The sequence below is a fragment of the Egretta garzetta genome, unplaced genomic scaffold, assembly GCF_000687185.1.
Source record: "Egretta garzetta isolate BGI_Z169 unplaced genomic scaffold, ASM68718v1 scaffold143, whole genome shotgun sequence".
NCBI lineage: Eukaryota > Metazoa > Chordata > Aves > Pelecaniformes > Ardeidae > Egretta > Egretta garzetta.
In genome coordinates, this window is record NW_009259310.1 from 2119840 (window position 1) to 2125839 (window position 6000).

Here is a 6000-nt window from a genome sequence, read left to right on the forward strand (position 1 = left end):
AATACAACTTAGTAAATTTGCACAGTATTGCTTTGCTTTTAGAGTATCCTTAAAATTGGTATACGTAAAGACAAGTAAGACCCATCTAGGGTTGTCTCGCATTACGATAGCGGTAGCGGGGAGGCACACTATATTTAGCTAGTTAATTGGGCGCTCCAGTCTTTCTTCCTTATCTCAGCATCCAAATGAAGTGATTAATTGCAGCAGTAATGGCCCTATAAACCTTTAGCAAGAGGAGCCTCTCCACCTGCATTGCTAAGCCTTGAGCAAAGCGAATGTATTCCCAGAGACCCTCAAGCAGCTGACGGAGCCAGCGTGTGTCCCGTGGCACAGGGTGGCCCCTCCTGCGATTCACGCAGTACCTACAGCAGTAACCTACAGGCACAGCCCCTGCCCCGCTCCCTGGGGTCTGAGGGGTTCCTGTGTGTTGGAGGGGCGTTTTCCTCCCGTGGTTGTGCAGGGGACGTGTTGAGTTGTACTTGAGGAACGTTTCTTACCTGTGGAGACTGAACTGTAGGGGTGCCGAGGAGGCTGCAGCAGCTGGCCGGGGACTGGTCACTGCCACGGTCACCCTGGCCTCTGGCTCAGGACCAGCACAGATGCACGTCAGGGGTATTCAAAAAGCCTCAGTAGAAAATGTGGGGTTATTAGGGGTTTTTTTAACTTAAATTTTTAGTGCTAAAACTGTTGTAGCGATCCAGTCCCCACTACAAGGTCCTGTTAACTTGGAGCTGGTGCTGAGCTGGGAATTCAAGGATGGGTATCTTGGCCCTTACATTTGAAATGCCCTAAAAACATCGCAAATAAGTACAGCCAAGCAAGGCTCTCCGAGCAGGGATTCTGCTCCACTGTGCATGCTATGCCCCTATGCTAAATGAGATGTTATTTTGCAAGGTGTTAAGGCAGAGATGACTGAAGAAACTGAGTGAGTTTGGTGTTCCCCATCCCAGGAAACCAGGCTCTGGAGTCGTACCTGAATGAGCAAGAAGGGGCTGTAGTTTTTCCACTCTGTGTTTCCTGTTGTTCTTTAACGATGCTTTTCCTGGAAGTGGGGTGACTTCGGTTGTGGTATCAAGCAACAGCTGCAGCAAAACCCAGGCTCTCACAGGGCTGGGACTCCATGCACTTTTAGGGTCTTTACTGTTTCTCCTCAGAGTTCAGGCACGAGTTTTCATCTCCAGCTCCTTTGCTCAGCTGCAAGCTCACCCTTTGCTGCCGCAAAGCCACCAGCAAGGGGGGCATCATCAGTTTTCTGAAAAGAAAACCAAGCGTTGTGAGTAATAAGTGGAAAAGGTAATGGTGGAGGCTTTGAAAATGGATCCAGTAATGTGGAGAAGGATGGGTTATAAGCTGACCATGAGCCAGCAATGTGCCCTTGTTGCCAAGAAGGCCAATGGTATCCTGGGGTGTATTAAGAGGAGTGTGGCCAGCAGATTGAGGGAGGTTATCCTCCCCCTCTACTCTGCCCTGGTGAGACCCCACCTGGAGTACTGTGTCCAGTTCTGGGCTCCCCAGTTCAAGAAAGACGAGGAACTCCTAGAAAGAGTCCAGAGGAGAGCTACTAGGATGATAAAGGGACTGGAGCATCTCCCCTACGAGAAAAGGCTGAGAGAGTTGGGCTTGTTCAGCCTGAAGAAGAGAAGACTGAGAGGGGATCTCATCAACACATACAAATATCTTAAGGGCGGAAGTCAAGAGGACGGAAGCAGTCTGTTTGCAGTGCTGTCCAGTGACAGAACTAGGGGCAATGGATGCAAACTGAAACATAAGAGGTTTCAGTTGAATATGAGGAAGAACTTCTTCACTCTGAGGGTGGCAGAGCACTGGAACAGGCTGCCCAGGGAGGTTGTGGAGTCTCCTTCTCTGGAGATATTCAAAGCCCGCCTGGATGAAGTCCTGTGTAGCATGCTCTAGGTGAGCCTGCTTTAGCAGGGGGGTTGGACTAGATGATCTCCTGAGGTCCCTTCCAACCCTTACGATTCTGTGATTCTGTGATTCTGTGATATCTGGTAGTGCTCCCAAACTCTGAGATACTTGAGCAAGTTACTTTCATCTGAATGAGAAAAACAAAGAAAGAAGCATAGTTGTCAAAATAACAGGGAAAAAAACCAGGCCACCCAAATATGAATAGTAACCAGCCATTTGACAAAGCGTGTGAAGGTAAACCACTCTGTGGTCCGATTCTGCCTCAGCTGAGTTCAGAGGGAGCTGACAGCATCCTACTCCTTTCAAAACCAAACTCAAGGGCAAGCTGGCAGCACTGCACCCATCTGTGCTGCTCTGCACTGCTCAGGCGAGGCTGGGTCTGCACCTCCCCTGCAGTCAGGTCCCTCTTATGCTCATCCCATCTCAGCAGGGAGCTGAAGGCAGAACAGACGTGTAAGGAGCTTGAGACCTTGGTCCCAAGAGAGCCTCTGGGTTGGAGAGATGAACCTGGGACATGCTGGTTTGGGGCCAAAACTGGCTTAAAGTTAATGGAGAGTTTTGAAAACAAAGGTGGTAAGCTCTGAGAGCTCAGTGGGCCCTGGACCAGCAGGCTGGCTCCTTGGAAAAGTCAGAAGTTACTCCAAAGCACTCTCCCCGGTTTTTGAGGCAGTTTCTGGCTGGCTGCCTGCTGCCCAGGCATGGGGCAAACCTGGCCGTGACGCAGGAGACATCTGCCATCGCCTCTGCCTACGTTAACATGTTTCTCTGAGACTATCTGCTGCTTTGTGTATGATAACCAAGTTTCAAACACATGAATGTTTCTAGGTTTTAAGATGTGATTTAATAAAAAGAGATTTCTGGGAAAGCAGGTCTTCTCTCATTCGGGTTTTTTTTGTCGTTGTTCTCTGGCTGAGTTTATAGACCCAGGAAATGCCACTTGGCAGATGCTTTGCTGTGCTGGCAGGCAAGGGCGATGCAGGTGCTGGGGCATCTCTGAATGCCAGCAGCCAGGGGAATACTGAAAACTCAAGAGCAGAGCTCTGGAGGTGCGAGAGGCCTGGATGAGGGCCATGCCCTGGGAATCAGCACAGCACAAGGTTGTTAAAAGGGCAGAAAGGTAAAAACTCTTGATACTTTAAACAAGGGACTATCTGAGAGAGGCAAATCCAGTGGTGGGGATAGTATGAGGTGATTCACAGTTCCAGCACTGTCTGCTGCTTAGCGAGGAGTAGGGACTGGATCACTAAGGAACTTACAGAGCATTAAGCATTACACCTTTCCCCGGCAGGAAGGCCAATCTCTGAGCACTGTCCTTCAAACAGAAACAGAGCCCTGGAGAAATTCAAGGGAGGCTAAAGGCCTGGTAATTCCTCTGGGGAAAACAGCCAAGCTCCAAAATAAAGCACATCCCCAGGAGGGCAGAAGGCATTGAATTCCCTTAGGCTGCTTTCTTTGTTGCAGGTCTGTTTGACTTCATACCCAAAGTGAGCAGGTTTGGCTTAAACTTCCAGCTTCAGTTTTTTCCCTTTATCTCCTACACTGACAGTCACCTGCATGTTCATCTGTTAAAGGTGGTAACTGCAGCCCCTCTGAGCTCAGAGGCAGAGCAACACAGGCTGGGCAACTCTGTCATTTAAGGCACTTTTCTTCAGCACTGGGATTTCTTGGTTTTTGTTTCTGCATCTGCCCCAGTTGGAGACTTTTTTTCTCCATGTGCCACCCCAGCGGGGTGGGATGTGCAGAATCCACCTCAGCAGCCTGGCAGGTGACAGAAATCACTTTTAACCCCTTCCTACTGCCTGTGCAGACAGCTTCTGGCCAGAGACCTGCCTGCTGCTCTCCCTTGAGGACTTCGCAGAGTCATCGGTGCCCCGAGTACTGAGTATTCTTTATTCTGGAACCATTCCACATCAGCACTGTTCTGTTTTTAAATTAGCTTCATAGGGTACAAAGTGAAATTTCTGCAGAAGCCCAGTTACAATGGGTTATTTTTACCTATTGCCTTCTTCCCTCTCCCTTCGTGCTCTGTTGCATATGGTGGTGTGATGGACACAAACCCAGAGCGGGCGGAGTTTCACTCTGCCCTGTAAAGGGGTGTGGAACTAAGATGTGTTGCGGGGGTTTAAGGTGAATTCACGCATCTCTGAGTCCTGCTGGGCCCTGTTCTTCCCCTGTTCTCTTGTCACCTGGCTGTACTTGGGGTTGCCCCAGCAGATCTTACCACTGCCAGCCCTGCCTCCTTCATAAGCAGTGTGTGCCGCCTCTAGTACCAACGTGTGTCGTACATGCTGCGCTACTGCCAAGCCGCGCTGCCGGGGCACTGGGAACTCACGCCTGTGCTATGTGGTGGCACTGTGCCATCACACTCTCCGGGTCCTGTCCACTGCCATCATCACACCTGGGTTTTGTAATTGAGCATTAGCATCTGTGCCACAATGTCGGAGCTGAGGGGGATTCACAGGAGGAGCCTCTTGGTAGCAGCACTTGGGCAGTAGTCGAGTGAGCCGTGGGTGTAAATAGAGCGATGCCGGGGATTAGCTCCGAAGCCCTTGCTTGCCAGCTGAGTTTCACTGTCCAGTCCTTGCGCTGTTTCACTGGCTCAGCCTAGGAAAGAAACAGTTGACAGAAATGATAGAAGGCTCCCAAATCTTGACCGGCAGGGGAGGAGATGAATAATGGCTGGATTTATTTTTTTTGTTATAAAGGCAGGCGGGCATGCAGCGAAACTAGCAGATGTCAAGTTCAATCCCCACAAAGGGAGGCGTTTTCTTTGCGCCAGGTGCAGATAAACTGTGGGATTCATTATTTCAGGATTTATGGGCTTTACACAGGCTCACAAACCAACCAGACAAGACCATGAAAGAGAAATCCATTGAGATATCCCAAATACAAAGGCACATTGTTGGCTCTGTACGTGCCTGAGCCATGAGTCACCAGAGGCGGGGAAATGTCACTACCAGCTTGCCCGGGCTTTATCCTCAACCCAGGGCACCCGCTGCAGGCCCCAGCGAGGGCCAGGATGCAGGACAGCACATCATGGACCTGTGCCTCATCTGAGTACAGCAGGTTTTGTGTAAACTTTAAACCGCCCTTATGTTATTTAAGCTGAATCATTCCCATTCATTCCATTGAGCTCTGGTTTGCTGGCTCGCAGCAGAGCAGCTCCTCAGGGCACACAGCACATCTGAGCATCGCACAGCTCCCAGCACGTGGGCAGCTTTGGCTAGAAAATACTGGTTTTCAGTAGTATCGTTTCCAGGTATCGTTTAAAGAAGGTGCAATTGCTCTGTTCTGGCATGGGAGTGCAAAGGTAAGAGCCTTATCAGCAGGATACGGTGCCCCTTCCCATTAAACACACCTGTGTTTTCAGTGGCCAGGCTGGAGCGGGGTGGAGTTGTGCACGTCGGGACAGCCCGGCATGCTGGGGTGCGGCTCCGCAGCTCCCAGGCAGGCTGGGTCCTTGGCAGGTTTTTACCAAAGGGTTATTTACGTCACAACGTGCCACGTCCCCCGGCCTCCTGGGCTGAGGGTTTTGGCACATGGCGTTATCAGAGATGTGGGAAGTCCCGAGCCGTTGTGCGGCCCTTTCCTGTTTGCACAGACTTCCCGAAGAAACATGCTGGCGGTTGATAACAGGCACTGCCTGCAAATAACGCCGCAGCACCACTTTTCCCCACGCTTTTGTGCCCAACAAGCAAGCCATGACTGAAGAGCTGGTGGGAAAAATGTTTTCCCGCTCCACTGCCATGTGCCATGGAAACCCCTGCTTGTCTCTTCCAGAGCTCTCCTTAAAACGCCTCCCTGACGGGCCCAGCAAAACGTTCCTCCGGTGCCAATGGCTCGTTCCTTGCCCGCTGTGCCCAGACACCTCCTCTCCTCAGGCTGCAGGCGGGCTGATGGTGGGGTGACCCCGAAAGGTGTTTCTGGCTCCTGTCCTCCTCGGCCGGCACCATGCGGGCCAGCCCGGGGTGCTAAACGGACGGGGGGGAAAGAGCAGCTTGGAGTGGGGTGGGGTGGGTTGGTGACCGAGGCTCCCGGCAGGCGGGAGCCCCCCCGGGGCCTGCCCCAGCTGCG